Source organism: Dreissena polymorpha, chromosome 7, assembly GCF_020536995.1.
Source record: "Dreissena polymorpha isolate Duluth1 chromosome 7, UMN_Dpol_1.0, whole genome shotgun sequence".
Taxonomy (NCBI): Eukaryota; Metazoa; Mollusca; class Bivalvia; order Myida; family Dreissenidae; genus Dreissena; species Dreissena polymorpha.
Window position 1 is genome coordinate 6,819,824 of NC_068361.1, and position 18,332 is coordinate 6,838,155.

Here is an 18,332-nt window from a genome sequence, read left to right on the forward strand (position 1 = left end):
TTCAAGAGATCGATGTCGCCTGTGTGATAGAAATATCAAGCGCCACGTGTACCTTTAGTTGGCGTACCTTTGTTCAAGAAATCCATATCACATACGCGATATATCAAGCGTCACGTGTACCGGTAGTTGGTGTTACCTTGTTCAAGAGATCCATGTCGCCTGTGTGATAGTAATATCAAGCGTCACGTATACCTTTAGTTGGCGTACCCTTGTTCAAGACATCCATGTCACATACGTGATATTAATATAAAGCGTCACGTGTACCGTTAGTTGACATACGCATGTTAATGAGATCGATGTCGCCTGCGTGATATTAATGGCAATCTTCATGTGTAGGGGTAGTTGACATACGCATTATCAAGTGATCCATGTCGCATGCGTGATATTAATGGCAAGCGTCACGTGTACCGTTAGTTGACATACGCATGCACAAGAGATCCATGTCGCCTGCGTGATGTTCATGGCAAGCGTCACGTGTACCGTTAGTTGACATACGCATGCTCAAGAGATCCATGTCGCCTGCGTGATATTAATGGCAAGCGTCACGTGTACCGTTAGTTGACATACGCATGCTCAAGAGATCCATGTCGCCTGCGTGATATTAATGACAAGCGTCAAGTGTACCGATAGTTGACATACGCATGCACAAGAGATCCATGTCGCCTGCGTGATGTTCATGGCAAGCGTCACGTGTACCGTTAGTTGACATACGCATGCTCAAGAGATCCATGTCGCCTGCGTGATATTAATGGCAAGCGTCACGTGTACCGTTAGTTGACATACGCATGCTCAAGAGATCCATGTCGCCTGAGTGATATTAATGACAAGCGCCACGTGCACCAGTAGTTTGTATACCCGTGTTCAAGATACATAACACACGTGATATACCAATTACAAGCGGTACATGTACCGGTAGTTTGTATAGCATTGTTCAAGAGATCCATTTCGCATCTGTCAACTCCATGAGAGTGCCAACCGAGATGTTTGATGAGATTCTCGCACGAGTGAGCCAAAGGATAACGAAACAGCGCAACAACTACAGACTTCCAATTGAACCAGGGATGAAGCTATCAATTGCGCTGCGGCATCTTGTGTCTGGTTCAAAGTACCGTGATATGCGATTCGGCTGGAGGGTACCCCACAACACTATTTCTCTTCTCGTGCTAAAAATAAGTACCGCTTAATTTACTATAGTGTTAAAATAAATTTAAAAAAGGCTTCTGTTAGTCATTTTAATATTTTTATATATTTTAATGTCTACGTCTAGCATCAGTTTATATGAATTGCATTGTGTTAAGTTATTGGTATAGGATAAAAGGCAAATAGATGAGTGCGCGCATTACAACACTAACCTTCTAAATTGTATATTGTAATTAGTACTGTCTTGTGCGCATATCTTGAAATGCACACAGTTATAAGAACATTTTATGAAGTAGTATATTTTTACTTTATCATCCACTCGCTAAAAGTCATGGATTATCTACTACATGTGTCATACACTTATAATCCACGCGAGCTTATTATACTGTTATCTTTTACGCGTCAGGTCTGTAGAGCAGTCATAGATGAGTATGCTGACGAGGTGATGCCGTTGCCAACAACAGCTGCCGATTGCACGCGATTAGCGGACGGCTTCAGGGACAGCTGGAATATCCCCCATACTCTTGGTGCTATTGATGGCGAACATATTGCTTGCAAATGTCCACCAAGATCCGGGTCTACGTATTTTAATTACAAGAAGTACTTAACCGTTGTCCTGCTAGCCCTGTAGGATTCTGAGTACAAGTTCGTCTGGGCTGACATTGGAGGCCGTGTTGCTGCATCCGATGCCCAGTTGTGGAACGATTCCGACCTGAAGGCAGCAGCTGAGAACGGAGACCTTAACCTGCCAGAACCTGAAGTTTTGCCACATGATTCTGAGGATGTGCCCTACTTTTTCATCGTTGTACGTTGTACGTTGGTGTTCGGTACTTTTCCGTTTCTCTCACGTTGGGCGAACGTTTTGTCCGGTACTAATGCATTTCACTGCCGTTTTATCCGGTAGAAGTCCTTTACTCGCACAGTCATATCCGTTAGCCGACCGTTAATTATCAGGTACATTTCCGTTAAACGTTCGTTTTTTCCCGTTATAGCACCGGTACTTGTGCGGTCATTGTGTGTTTCCTACGCTTCACACACCTTTTGCGAGAATCTTGAGCGGCAAAGCAGGTAATTTAATCACCGGATAATCAAAATCTGCATTTTTGTGCGTTTTTCTCCGTTGCATATTCGTAAGTCGGTCTGACCGGGCCTTGTAATTTTGTAATTTGCTCAATTCGTTTCTATCTAAAATCATTACCCATATAAATCGCGTCTATTCGACGTTAACCGGTTTCATAATAACAAAACACATTTCACAATGTATAGGCTCAAACAAACTTGGAATACTTAGGGAAAACGTAGAGCAAAATAGGAGGTAGCTTCACCCAGCTCCTTTTTTTGGTTCATCGCTCCTGTCCCTTTAAGGCATCAACATTGAAATGATGAATATCCTCCAAACTTTAATTAATTTTGTCAAGTATTCGATAACAACACTCACGAAGCACATGTGCTTACACCTGTAATTAAATACATTTTACTTACAAATACCCTTGATATAACACATAATCAGAAAATGTCATCGTCTGTTCCGAATTTCCACACTGCTCACTTCTTTAGCAGCACCAGGCACCTTTTGGGATCCTAGATCTTTCCATTGGTATACTTTTGACTGTGTAGTACCATTTGCATTTCAATTTTCTTGTGGATGTATCATCAGCTACGAAAACTTAGTTTTCTGTACGGTGTCAAGCGTTTGGGTATGTAGGAAGTTCGTCAGAAACGGTTAATGACGCTATTTTTGCATTGATACTTCATGCTGCCAAGCAATGACTGTATGCATACAGACACATCCTTAAACTCTATATCTACAGGCGTGTACGAGTACTTTAAAACCACAGCTCTTCTTAATATTCGTACAATAGTGTACTATAAATTAAATAATCTTATTATGTATCCCTGATTTGAAGTAATCTAAGACCAGAGCACATTTTCACCAACATTTCAAGTTGAAATAATAGACTCGTACTTATATTTTACAAGCAAAAAAAAATTCTGTAGGTATCAAATTATGTTAAAATAATAAAGTGTTCTCTGTCTAGTTCTCCGTATATTGAATGCGATTGTTTTACGATAAGAATACCTAATAGGTCAAATGCTTTTCCATTGCCTTTCTAAAGTCCCAGTCTTACACAGAGCAAAATTCATTTAGACAACTATCCGATTGGAATAATTTTAGGTTCATGAGGATCAATGTTGACACCAGTACTTCCTTCAACATTCAGATTTACAAAAAGCCTTATTCGTTTAATTTCTTGTTTCATAAAATACATAGTTTTGATGATTCATAAAGAGTCATTTTGATGTAAACGTCGTATTTCTTTACACTTTAGTGTGAAATTCATGAAACAACAAGATATGTGTTTGTCAGAAACACTATCAGTACGTCCCCTTCTGTGCCGCTTTGAAGCTATATATTTGACCTTGACCTTTCACCACTCAAAATGTGCAGCTCCATGAGATACACATGCATGCCAAATATGAAGTTGCTATCCTCAATATTGCAAAAGTTATGGCAAATTGTTAAAGTTGGAGCAAACAAACCAACCAACCAACCAACCAACAGGGCAAAAACAATATGTCCTCCCCCCTATAGTGGAGGTGGAGGGGGACATAGAAATAACAAGATGCGTTTGTGAAACACAATGTCCCCCTATATGACGTTTGACCTTGAAGGATGACCTTGAAGGATGACCTTGACCCTTCACTACTCAAAATGTGCAGCTCCATGAGATACACATGCATGCCAAATATCAAGTTGCTATATTCAATATAGCAAAAGTTATTGCAAAATGTTAAAGTTGGCGCAAACCAACCAACCAACAGACCAACCAATAGACCAACCAACAGACAGGGCAAAAACAATATGTCCCCCACTACTATAGTGGGGGACATAAAAAGCAAGGCAATCAAATCATATCGATAACAACGTTGAACTTCCATCATATACCTTTTTGGCAAATATGGAAGTTATGTAATAATAACAATACAGTGTTGTTGTTTTGTCATTTATTAAGTATACAGATCATTGCAAGATTCTGATGGCTTTTCTTGAAATGCATCACCAGCCATCTGGAACACTGAAAAAAGGCAATGGATACTCTGTTAAGTTATGGTGAAAAACAAATTATTTGCATTTTTTGTACAAAAATAAATTAAAAAGGCTCACATTATACTGCAAGCAATTCATAAGTTGCCTGCTGGTGACCCCCCCCCCCCCCAACATCATTAACAATAGTGCATTGTCTGTATATTACCATCAATTCAAGATTGTATGATTCAATCTCAATGCTTTGTTTTGGTTAAAATTGGTACAATGAATCATATTTATTTTAAGCTAACTCACATGCAATAGTTACTGAGAAACGGCTCCGAATGGAAAAAAAATCTTAAATGTCAGTCTAATAAGGGGCCATAACTCTTGAGCTATGAAGGTATAAATCATTATAATGTCAGGGTCAAAAGTATTTTATGTGGTGTGTTTGTGTTGAAAGTGTTCACAGATCCATGGAAGTGTTAGAGATATGTAGAAAGAATTATAAGCATTCTACAACATGTGTCATCACTTTCAGACTCTACCTGGGACATTTCAAAGGTTATCCATCACTGAAATGAATGTAATAAGTTGAAAAAAGGCTATATTTAAGGTAATAAAAAATATATTGGTACATAATTTGAACCAAACTTCTCAGGCAGTTTCTAATAATGGACTTTAATCAAAGGTTTACCAAAAATGGAATTTTTTTAACAAACAAAAAAGGCATGCCATGGCTAAACTATTAATTAAATCTTACCTACCATAGTGATTTTATTTACAAATGATCAAAGAAATGAGTGAAAATATATACTGTCTATGCTCACAAGTGAAATAAAATCGCTACCAGAACCAACACATTTTCACTTTATTTCATGACTCTCTGAACAAATTGTATACTATTATAGTTCTTGAATACATTCATATTGGCGAATTTGGCAAGAACCAGAATGAAATGTCACTTTGATTTTCAAAAATTTGATTCTTGAATCATATAAGATTTGTTAAAGGGCATATTGACAGCTAAAACGGAATTTTATTCTCTGAAATAAATGTATGCGTTAATATGAACTTATTTATATGTTTCTTAAAGCACAGACCTTGCTTTATATATTGTAAATATGTACATTACTAATTAACAAGAGCTGTCAGAGGACAGAGCGCTCGACTATTCAAGTGCTTGACAGTATAACGTAAGCCATCATGGAGAGGGGGTATAATGTGTGTGTGTGTGGTCATTTAATAGATGATATTTCAAAAAAAAGAAAAAAAAGAAAAATTTGAGGGGGGGGGGGGGAGTCAAGGTCATTCAAAAGTCAAGGTCAAATTCAACTTGCCAGGTACAGTACCATCATGATAGTAAGAAAGTATTTGAAGTTTGAAAGCAATAGCCTTGATACTTTAGAAGTAAAGTGGATCTAAACACAAAATTTAACAAAATATTCAAAGTTACTAAGACAAACAAGAATATCAGTGAAACTGATGGATGCTCCCTGATGATGCGCTTTGTCAATGTATGTGTTAATAAACACCTAAAAAATCTATTATTAGCCTCGGTTACCTTGACCCAGTGACCTCAAACCTCATCAAAAGGTAGAGGTCCATGCAAGGTACCTACATGCCAAATATGAAAGAGATCGGTAAAGTATTGAAGGCGCTATGAGAAACGGTAGCAAAAGTGTGACGGAAGGAAGTCTATTATTAGCCTCAGTGACCTTGACCCCAGTGACCTCAAGCCTCATCAAAAGGTAGAGGTCCATGCAAGGTACCTACATGCCAAATATGAAAGAGATCGTTAAAGTATTTATTTTTTTTAGGGGGGCGGGGGGGGGGGGAGTTCTGGGGTGGGGCATGGGGGATGGTTTGGGTGGAGCCCCTTGTGGTATGTCAGGTAAGTGTTGTTTTGTCAAAGTATGAATCAAATGTGATCATAAATCCCCTCCGATGAAACTGGTAGGGGACAATAATGAGCGGATACAAATTTAAAGGATAGAACTGAATGTTCAAACCTTTTATCTTGTTTGAACCTGATTGGTTTTGCAAATCGCATTAATTAATTGTGGTGAGCATTGGTGTTTTGTTTCTTGGAACAATGAAACGGGATATGTGATTTACTAAGAAGAATCAAAATCATAATGTGGCAAATGAATATTTATCTTCAAGTGTGAGTGATGCCAAATCCAAACTCTGCATATTGAAACAATATGGTCACCATTTGAGTGAGATTTAAAAGAAATATTTCTTAGTGGCCTAGGACCTTTGACCTGAAAGTATAAATTCAGCATATAACCTGATTGTAGCGAGTTGTTGAATGAGCTTTCTTGCATATATAATGGTATGTGAAAATTGAGTATTAAGTGTGACTTTGACCATGAGACGAGTTATTCCAAACCTAAGCTTTCAATTTTGGCTCGTTATGCATTTATACTTCACATTGCACCCTCTATTAATTACCTTGAAGACTCTCGTCACACCTTGGGGAGGTTGCTGCTGGGAGATAATTTTTAGGTCCAGGAAGCGCTCAGAAGCAGTCAATATAGCAGTAAGCATCTTCCAGCACCCTGTTATGGAGAGAAGAGTATTGGGGTTTATGGTGAGAACTGTGAGTGTCATTCTTTTGTACAGTTGTAGTGGCAGCCATTGTGTGAATACTCATGTAATCACTCTCACTTAAGTATCAATAGCTAATTATATATATATATATATATCATTCGGAAACCATTTTACTGCTTCAGGTCACTGTGACCTTGACCTTTGACCTAGAGACCTGGAAATCAAAAGGGGTCTTCTACCAGTCATGATCAATGTACCTATGAAGTTTCATGATCCTAGGCTTAAACTTTCTTGAGTTATCATCCGCAAACCATTTTACCGTTTCGAGTCACTGTGACCTTGACCTTTGACCTAGTGAACTGATAATTGAAGGGGTCATTTGCCAGTCATGATTAATGTACCTATGCGTTCTTGAGTTATCATCCGGAAACAATTTGATGGACGGTCTGACCGACATGTGCAAAACAATTAACCCCCTCTTCTTCGAAGGAGGGCATAATAAATTAATTTTGTTCAATCTATCTATTTATCCATTAATAAGTTCACACTTTCAAAACAAATATAATACAAACTTGGTCATAAACAATAATAAAATACCCCTGCTGTCCCTGTGAATGTTTATGAGCGAGGATCAAGGAATCAAGACCATTACTCTTGGATGTGAAATCAATGCAAATAAAAATTGTGTTTTGAAAATCTTCTTTTCATGCTGATCACATATTTACAAGTTTGAATGGATAGACAAATCCACAACAGACCAACCAACATACAGACTCCAATATACCAGGAATAACCCCACATACTGCATTGACACAGAATATTTTGCATGCTGTCTTCACAAAATAAGAAAAACATATTTACATGTTTGGCGATTTTAAGAGTTATTATGCAATCGTGACCTTGACCTCAGAGATATCGACAATTCTTTGGCATGACACACCGTTAAATGATGGTAAACAAATGTGCATTTTTTTTGTTTAATCTCACAATGAATGACATAGTTATGGCCCAGATAAACTCACAACCAAACTTAGATAGATATTCAGTCACTATTTATTCCAAACAAGAGCGCCGCATGACGGAGCAATATACGCCCGATTCGTGTGCCATTGGAGATGATACACTGATGATTGATGTATTTGTTTTGGAAATAAGCAAAAAAAAATTTCAAAAATCGCGAAAAAAATAAACCCGATGAAAATATCGCAAAATAAAACTGGATAAAAATATTGCATAAAAATATTGCATGTGTTAATCGGTTGCATGTCTCCAATCAGACCTGACTGATATATAATCTATATACTACCTCTGACCAAGTTTGGTGAATTCAACTTGAACTAGAGCTTTGTCACTGAATGTGACTTATACCCCCATACCACTTTGACGCAGGATAAAAAGTTGTTTAAAAGTTTCGGATGAATACAATTTGAATTAGAGTCCGGACAAAGTGGCGCCGTTGAAAATGCACTAATTGACCCTATGACCTAGTTCTTGACCCGACATGACCCATATTCGAACTTGACCTAGATATCAACTAGATGCAACTACTGACCAAGTTTGGTAAAGATCGGATGAATACAATTTGAATAAGAGTCCGGACAAAGTGGCGCTGTTGAAAATGGACTAATTGACCCTATGACCTAGTTTTTTACCTGGCATGACCCATATTCGAACTTGGCCTAGATATCAACTAGATGCAACTACTGACCAAGTTTGGTGAAGATAAGATTTATACAATTTGAATTAGAGTCCGGACAAAGTAAAATGCACTAATTGACCCTTTGACCTAGTTTTTGACCCAGCATGACCCATATTCGGACTTGACCTAGATATCAACTAGATGCAACTATTTACCAAGTTTGGTGAAGATCGGATGAATACAATTTGAATTAGAGTCCGGACAAAGTGGCGCCGTTGAAAATGCACTAATTGACCCTATGACCTAGTTTTTGACCCGGCATGACCCATATTCGAACTTGGCCTATATATCAACTAGATGCAACTGCTGACCAAGTTTGGTGAAGATCGGATGAATACAATTTGAAATAGAGTCCGGACAAAGTGGCCCCTTTGAAAATGCACTTATTGACCCTATGACCTAGTTTTTGACCCGGCATGACCCATATTCGAACTTGGCCTAGATATCAACTAGATGCAACTGCTGACCAAGTTTGGTGAAGATCGGATGAATACAATTTGAATTAGAGTCCGGACAAAGTGATGCCTTCCGCCCGCCGCCCGCCCGCCCGCCAAGGGGTTTCACATAATACGTCCCGTATTTTATACGGGCGTATAAAAATTGTGTTGAAAGCCTGTCGACAGGTGTCGCAAGCCAGTGTTATAGGACCTAAAGTCAAAATCCATGTGACCTAATTTTTCGGCCCGGCATGGCCCACGTTTGAAGTTGGCCTAGAGATCATCTAGATTAAACTTCTGACCACGTTTGGAGAAGATCGGATGAAAACTACTTGAATTAGAGAGCAGATACCATACTGAATGCTAAAAAACGCACAAAGTGACCCTGTGACCTAGTTTTTAGCCCGGCATTGCCCATGTTAAAACTTGGCCTAGAGATCATCTAGATAAAATTCTGACCAAGTTTGGTGAAGATTGGATGAAAACTACTTAAATTACAGAGCGGACAGCATGATGAATGTTTTAAACGCACTAAGTGACCCCGTGACCTAGTTTTTGACCCGGCATGACCTATATTCAAACTTGACCAAGACATCATCTACATACAACTTATGACCAAGTTTGGTGAAGATCCAATAAACACCTTGAATTAGAGAGGGGACACTTAATACAGAGCCATCGACAGACAGACAAGGTCACTCCTATATACCCCACTATACTATGTTTCTGGGGATATAATAGCAAATAATCAAGAAATATAAAACAAGATAATCTTGATAATAATAATTAATACTCAAGCAACAAACATATGAACCAGGTATCGCATTGTGGAGCACTAACCAGTTTTTACTGCGGAAGACGACAAGCTACATTCTGTGTGTGATGGGCGGTTGGGAACCATACCCTTCAATATGAAAACTTGCCAGCTTCTAAGTGTTCCACACAGAGGTCAGCACCTTCACTGTCTCCAGCTCAATCTCTAGGTACACCTACCTATATATGCAAAAATCAATTGAGTGAAACCACTAGTTTGATTATCCATTAGATGCATTCTTGATCAAACATTAGAGCAGTAGTACCCGTGTGATTTACAATATGGGTATTTTTACTGGATGCTGTAAAAATAACAGTTTGCTTTTGTTCACATCAATGACCATGATAACACATTAATGGCTATAAAAGAAATAATGAAATTAGCTGAACAAACGCGAGTTATCAACAACCTATGGCATAACTAGCAAAACCATCAGTACAGTTTACAAAAAAAAACGCTTCTTTTGAAAAATGGGTTGTTTGTACAGTAACTGTAACACTATTTACTTACTTACAGTTTCGTTTCACATTCATATGCATTTTCTAAATTTTGGCATTTAAATTACATAAAAAATATGAGTGAAAATAGTTTCATGCATCGTCAGTAAAACAAGAGTGCCAAACTGTCACAAGATACGCCCGTTCGAAGGTTTTGGACACCATGCTCAATGCTTGAAATGCACTAAGTGACCTCGAGACCTAGTTATTGACCCGGCATGACCCATATTTAAACTTGACCTAGATATCATTTAGTATAACATCTGACTAAATTTGGTGAAGATCATATGAAAACTACTTCAATAAGAGAGCAGACACCATGCTAAATACTTGAAATGCAATATGTGACCTTGTGACCTCGTTTTTGACCCTGCATGACCCATATTCCAACTTGACCTACATATCATCTAGACACAACTTCTGACCAAATTTGGTGAAGATCGGGTGAAATCTACTTCAATTAGAAAGCAGACACCATGCTAAATCCTTGAAATGCACTAAGTGACCTCGTGACCTAGTTTTTGACCCGGCATGACCCATATTTGAACTTGACATAGATATTGTCTAGACACAACTTCTGACCAAATTTGGTGAAGATCGGATGAAAACTATTTAAATTAGAGAGCGGACACTGCTGTGGACGCCGTCCGCCAAGGGTGAAACTATAATACGTCCCGTTTTTAAAAACGGGCGTATAAAAAAAGGAGAGCATAAGATTTGGCTGTGTGAGAGGGTGTTTTGCTGCGTAAATGCGCGACTCTCACGCTGAATGCCCGATACTTGACAGGCGCATGAATGTTGATGCAAACTACTTCAATTATAGAGCAGACACCATGCTAAATTCTTGAAATGCACTAAGTGACCCCGTGACCTAGTTTTTGACCCGGCATGACCCAAATTCGAACTTGACCTAGATATTGTCTAGACACAACTTCTGACCAAGTTTGGTAAAGATCGAATGAAAATTATTTGAATTAGAAAGCGGACACGAAAAGTGTGACAGACTGACAGACAGTGCGAAAACTATATACCCCCTTTTCTTCGAAAGGGGGCATAAAAATAACTTATCCATAGACATCGGATGTATTTTGTAATGGGAATGCTTTGGAGATTACCATAACATTCTGTGCACACGTAAAACCTTTATGAAGAATCCTCAACATTAAAGATTTATTAATATTTTTGAAAATTAAGCAAACATTCATTTTTTTCCATGAAAGCATTACAATTATGGCTTTTTATAAGTATAATATGATGTATGAAATAGTTTTTTTCTTTTTAATTTTATGTTAATGTTGAATCATTCAATCACTTTAAAAACATTGCAAGTTATTGCATTTCCACAAAGCAAATGAATCTTAGCAGGTAAATTCAGTGAATTTATCATTGGTACCCCCAGCCCATAATTTTAAAAATCTGTACAGAAGTTCACCAGATGATGTTTTATGCAAAATATGTATGTTCGCACTGCAGTTTTTGAGAAGAATATTTTTAAGTGTTCATTATATATATATTATAGAAGGAAAACAAATTTGATCCGAGGGTGGGGCAAATATGATCCAATGATACTTGAACAATCTTGGTGAAGGTCCACAAGATGAACTTTCATGCCAAATATCTTTGCTCTAGGCCTTGTGATTTATGAGAAAATTTTTGTTTTTGAGGTTTTTTAATATACTAATAAGGAAATTACATTTCCCTCCCCAGTGGGGCAATTTTGACCCCAGGAACATAGTTTGAACAATCATGGTACAAGTCCCACCAATTAACCTTTGAACTCTTAAGTGTAATCTTGAGTTTGGAGATTTTGACGTAATTCTTTCTTATGATACACCGTCGAGTGATGGTGAACAAATGTGCTTAATGATTTTAAAATCTTACAATGAATGACACAGTTATGGCCCGGACAAGCTCATTTATGGCCATTTTTTACTTTTGAACTAAAAGTGTGACCTTGACCTTTGAGATTTCGACATTATTCCTTCCCATGCAACACCGTCAAATTATGGTGAACACATGATTTTAAATTGAATTTAATTCTGACAATGAATGACATAATAATGGCCCAGACAAGGTCATTTATGGCCATTTTTGACATTTGAACTCAAAGTGTGACCTTGACCTTTGAGATATTGACGTTTTCTTGAGCAGTGACCGGCCGTGTCATGATTGTGAACATTTATTGTAAGTTATTTGAAATTCCTCCAATCAATAACAGACTTACGCTCCAGACAAGCCTAACCCGGACTTTCATACTGACGGACTGATCCACATACACCAAACTGCCAACTGTGACAAATATGTCGAGCTCTCCATAAGTGGGCTCGACAAAAAATCGACTTGCCCACAGGTAAAGGTCCACCACACAATGTTTCATGCTAAATATCTCAGCCCAAGGCCTTGCAGTTTCAGAGTAGATTTTTTAAGTTTTTCCTTTTGGTTGCCAGGGCAACAAGGATTTCATGGAAAACAATTCTTGGAGCAACATTGAAGGAGCTACATGCCAGGAATATTCCTGCCAGTTTCATCAAGCTTTGCCCAAAGGTTTAGTAGGAGATATTGTTTAAGTAAAAATGTTGACATATAGACACACATCGCAAAACAGACAAAGACCAGCAACAATAACTCAAGTTGAGCTATAAAGGGTACATCTCTGAAATGACCAAATCATCCTGATGACTCTTATGCAAGAACCACTGAAATGATAACAAATTTGATCTAATTTGAATTTCACTAAATTCATACACCAACATATGCAGACAGAAATTTGACATTTTCAATCAATTAAGGGGCCATAATAGTTTAATTTTACAATGGCTTCAAGGCCTTTCCCCAATTTGGAATGTCAAACTGAACTTTTGCATTATAGTTTATCTGTCTTCAAGGTAACAATCTGGTAAAAATATTATACATAAGACAAGTCGGTCAATTAACAGGCGAACAGCTTTGTTGTATACTTAAATAAACCCAATTTTAATGCCTATTAACTTCAAGTTTCATTCAATTCTATGCAATTGCTACTGAAAAACAACTCTGGTCTGAAAAGTAATTTAGGGTTATCTTTTCGAATCAATACTAGGCTTATTTATATTACATACCCTCAGGTTTGTATACTTGCCAGTTCAGGAGGCGTTATAGAGCGCTATCAGTTTAATGATTATTCCCCGAATATCTTTCAGGTGTGCCAGCGGGGTCTCCTGGAACACCTTGATCGTTTTCACTACATGCTCACTTTCAGTGAAGTGGCGCTCCAGGTTTGCGTCCGTCAGGATGGCCGCACTCTCCTCTACCCTCCGAACAACCTCGCGACAGCTCTTATCCAGGCAGGTTGAGGTCAGGAAGCCTGTGAGAAGGAGATCGGCCGAAAAAAAATAAAGCTAAACAAGCAAATTTGTTGAATTGATATCCCCCGCCAATATGCTTCTGGACACAAAAGTGTTATGTTTGACACTCAAAAAAGCTTCAAGATACAAAGGGCCAAAACCCCGTTATTAACAGACTGTGTACAATGCCATTTGGCGTGCATCGTCCTCTTATCCATATATATACTCATACCAAGTTTCAATGAAATCGGCCAAAGCACTTTCAAGATATGGCTCTCGACACAAAAGTGCTGGACGGACGGAAAGATGGACGGAAGAACAGACAGAAAGACGCCAACGCCAAAACATTAATAAGTAGATGTCCAAGAAGAATGAATAATTTACATAAATCAAATCCTAAGTTTACGCTTACATTGTTCAATGTGCGGGCGTCCGCTAGACCATTCCCTCGCACCACTTCAGGAAGTTCTTGATTGCCGTTAGAGCATTCCGCACCGTCTTCAGCTGGTGAGTGGTGTTGAGGAACTGTCGTGGACCTCCATATGGCCCATCCACAACAGCACGTCACTCAACACCACTCCTTCCAAGTAGCCAGACAGGGCCAGGAACCGGTTGATCTTCATGTTGACCTCTTGTGTTTTCGACTCGTTTGCCAACCCACCTGGCCTGCTCCGCAGGAACATGTAGTCTACATATGAGTCAACGATTGAAACTGCAACAAGTATTATTGGATGATATTCTATGCTAGATGGTGAAATCGCATATAATTTAACTAACAACCAGTAATTCCAAAGTATTATAAATAAATAATATTTATCTTAAATTTTAATGTACTTATATATATTTCCTCACGGTTTTTAATATATATACATGTTGCAATAATAATGACTATCAATTGAAATGTATATAATTAAAAAAAAATCTGGGAAAACAGGGCTTAATGCACCAAGTACTGGTTCTACCCCGAAAACGGACTCAAAACTTTACACTATATAAGCAATCCATATTGTTACTTGCAGCTTCTCCGACCATGCATCACCCTTGCATTGGGTTCCAGGCTCAGGCAGTATTTCCGCGTTAGGAATGAAAAGTCCTCTTCCTCCTCCTCCTCCTCCACCTTCTCATCCTCCTATGCCGAGTCATCATGAGTGGCGAGTCTGCTGGTCACCTTTCCTGAAGTTTTCGCGACCTGTAAATGACGTTTAAATGTATAAGTTACAAATCGTTTGGTATGGTTTTGTATTAGACATTGATAGAAATATGAGAAATTAAATACAAAAACCACACGAACACAATTTAACACTTACTTTCCGGAAACGGCCCTCTTGTGTAAACAAAATTGAATGTCCCAGCCTCCATTTTGTGCTCCTGTTCTAGATGACGCAGCCGGTCAATCACCGACCGGTCGCACAGCCAGCAAGAGTAGCAATTCCTCGGCTTTGTCTTCTTCACTTTCCGACCGTCTTAGCACGTGCCTCTGACATCAACGGTTTCATGGGGTCTGCCGTCAGCGCTTGCACCCAGCGAACGTGGTCTGTTACCCGGAGGTACACAGTCGTGTTGCCTTTTACCACGCAAATGGGGCATTGCCTTGGGATAGGCTTTGCGTTTGGTGTCTGAAATATTAGTTTGAAATGTGTACGAAGCAGGTGGCTATCAATATATATGATTTATTAAGAGATGATGAGATAACAGACCCAGTTAATTGATTGAAATAATGATTATGTGATTGAAGCTGTTATGCTAGGGTAAAATACCAAGGAATGTGTATAGATATTGTTAACTTTTTTTTAATGGTGTTAAAAATGAATATTTTATTGCAATATTTGCACATGCTTTGTTTTATCTTACAAAGTAATCACTATTAACCTTAAGTTTATTCTCATGAAAAAAACATACCATTAAATATACCAATAAATGTATGGGGTCAATATACAAAAGATACCGTCTAATTATTTGGACACAAACCACAGTTTACCAACCACTCAAAATGGCGGCGACATCTACTTTCACTTTAACCATTTACTGCGCCCGCCACTGAGCATGCGCATACTTGGTTTTACATGCTATTTTTAGTTGGGCGACGGTGGACCATCGTCCATATGTTAGTATTGATGTGCTCTCTTTTCACTGAATAGTCGCATATCCACCGCATGAAATGTTTGTTATGAAGTGCACGAATATTAAACCACACAACAGCGTTCGTAGATATAAACAAATTTTACTACGTGAGATCACATCCCATGGTTTATTTAAGAAATAATATTTTTCTATCATGGTTTGTTGTCGAATAACCCACAGTAAGGAGTATAGATGCGTAGGAATTAAATCACGAGTGCGAAGCACGAGTGATTTTATAACACGCATCTATACAACTTACTGTGGGTTATTCGATAACAAACCATCATAGAAAAATATTATTTCGATTCTAATACGATTCTAATTGATTTGGTTCAAGTTTTAGGACGTGAACTATATTTTTCAATACCGCGCCCTTCTTAGTACAAAGTTCACTATTAAGTGACGTCATTGAATTGTACAAACATATGACGTCGTTTTCATTTACAAATATTTTGCAAATGACGTCACTTTCATTGAAAACAACAATCGTAGAAACTTAATGACGTCACATTTATTGATGCTACTGAAAAGCTGACATGCTATATAAATACTTTCTGAATTACGTTTCCTAACAAATAACATTCTTTGTAGGCGTGGTTATGCCAATAATCAACCAAATATACAATTAGTTGTTTCATGACACTTATAAACATGCTACATTTATTACATTTCTTTTAAAGCGGGTTTTAGCACGTGCATTTTACTGCAATATTTTATTTATTTATTCGGAACTATTTTCGAAACATTAAGCTCCGCCCATAAGTTATTGCAGAATAACCCACGCTTGATTTCCTTCTTTGTCTATAGAAAACAGGTCACGTGCCGTGTTAGAATATGAATTTATTTCTTCGTCATCGAACCATGTGGTATGTTGATATTTAATTAAGACGCAGTTTTCTTTGCACACATTCAAATAACACGGTTACATCCGCGTCATGCGAAAATGGGTCTTATGGCATTTGCGGAAAGCGTAGCTTAAGCCCAGCCTGCGCACTTACGCAGTCTGGTCAGGGGCTACGCTTTCCGCTATAAAAAGCACACAATGTATCGTGGTATCTCCAGAGAAGCCTATTCAGTATGCATGTTCTGACAAGACTGCGCGGATGCACAGGCTGTGCTGGAGCCACGCTGGCAGCATATTGCGTAAGACCCATTTTTGCATGAAGCGGATCTTTAAAAATCATTGCGTCTTGTAAATGGAACATCAAACCAAGATATATTCCGATAGAAAATTGAAGTCACACTGTCTTATTTATAGCAAACTGGCACTTGTCGGTAGCCTATTTTGACTTTCATTCGTCACACATGTGTGGCTAGATAATTAAACGATTTCCCTTTTTTCATTGATACTAATATTTCTTTATTTTTCTCACAATTCTAGACACATGTCATTTACCGATAGGTTTTCATAATATAAAAGAACATGATACTACTTTTCATAATAAAATACAAAAACAAGAACATAAAATAAAATCCTTCCAGATCTCAGCGTAGTAGCCACGCTGAGGCACGTCGATGCAGTTGCCGAGGCTATTTGCAGAGCAATTTCGAGATTACAGGGAAAAAATGAAAATTTATGTCAAAGAATAAAATCTATATAAGAAATTGAGGCAGTTTAATGAATTTTAGGCACTGATATTCACAAACAAATATTATCATTAAGTACAATTGGTTCATGTTGAGGCAGATAATTATTTCAATTTAATAACTTCAACTGATGCCAAAATGGCTCAGCAAAATGATTTGGAAAATCCGTATATTAAACAAAGCGTCGCACTGTACACTTCGATGCTGCTGTAATCATGGCATTGTGTCACACAGGTCTTACTGACAATACCGTAGTGACGTCACCTTTTATGTATAGAATGGTAATCATGGTGGACATCGGAACGTACCGAGCTAGAATCGGGTGTTTTACGGCAAGGTCTACTTCGGGTGGTTGGCGTTTTCGGCTTTATTGGTATTCTCCTCTTTACTGATTTAAGTTGAATAATTGTACTCCTCATACGAATCAATATGTCCATGTGACGCAATCGGTAATCGGAAATCGGTGATTTAATGTATAATGTAGCGTCCACGATTCCGATAATTTAGGTATAAAATGTGGTTTAAATGGCCTTTCAAACAAACCAGAGACGTTCTAGGTATAAACAAAAATTCCGGGGGGGATGCCCGGACCCCCCCCCCCCCCCCCCCCAGAATGACCCAATATACTGCCTCGGATAAAATTTGGGTCTGGCTACGCCACTGATGAGTGGTCCTAAAAGGGCATTTTAAACGAATACTCTCATTCAATAGATTGTATGGAGCATGCTTATTTCGAGAAACAAAAATGTGTTCTGTATATAATATAATTAGATATATCCATTAACAGTACCATAAAGTATACTTATTTATCATTTGGTTAATTTGAAGCATACATTTTATAGCAACATGCTCGAAAACTTGTGTTATCATTTTTCTTTTTAAGTGCATTAAACTTAACGGTCTAACCACTTGCTGAAGTACTTTGGTAAAGATGAGATTATTCTTAGACCCAATTGCGATTTTATACATTAGATAGTGATTTGAAGAGATTGGAGTTAAAACGTCTTATTTCATGAAACTATAGTTGAAGCGTTTCTTGAGTTGTTAAAGAGGCAATATGCATATGAGTGTAACAACATTTACATGTTATTATAAAAACGTACAAGCCGTCATTTGAAGCCAGCTGAAAA

The 18,332-nt window shown here is 38.0% G+C and overlaps 1 long non-coding RNA gene across 6 annotated transcripts; it reads right to left on the reverse strand.

Annotated features, from left to right (window-relative positions):
- Positions 1 to 4,131: 4,131 nt before the first annotated feature.
- LOC127837458 (uncharacterized) lies at positions 4,132 to 15,594 on the reverse strand. 6 transcript variants are annotated; one of them, XR_008029292.1, is made up of 8 exons: positions 15,477 to 15,594; positions 14,802 to 15,110; positions 14,508 to 14,683; positions 13,907 to 14,206; positions 13,404 to 13,514; positions 9,701 to 9,853; positions 6,626 to 6,732; positions 4,132 to 4,217 (listed from the first exon to the last, which is right to left on the reverse strand). It is a non-coding gene; the product is annotated as an uncharacterized LOC127837458 (long non-coding RNA). The 6 variants fall into 6 exon arrangements; XR_008029291.1 differs by having other exon boundaries at positions 15,463 to 15,541; XR_008029295.1 differs by having other exon boundaries at positions 9,701 to 9,849; positions 13,286 to 13,514; positions 15,463 to 15,541.
- Positions 15,595 to 18,332: the final 2,738 nt, after the last annotated feature.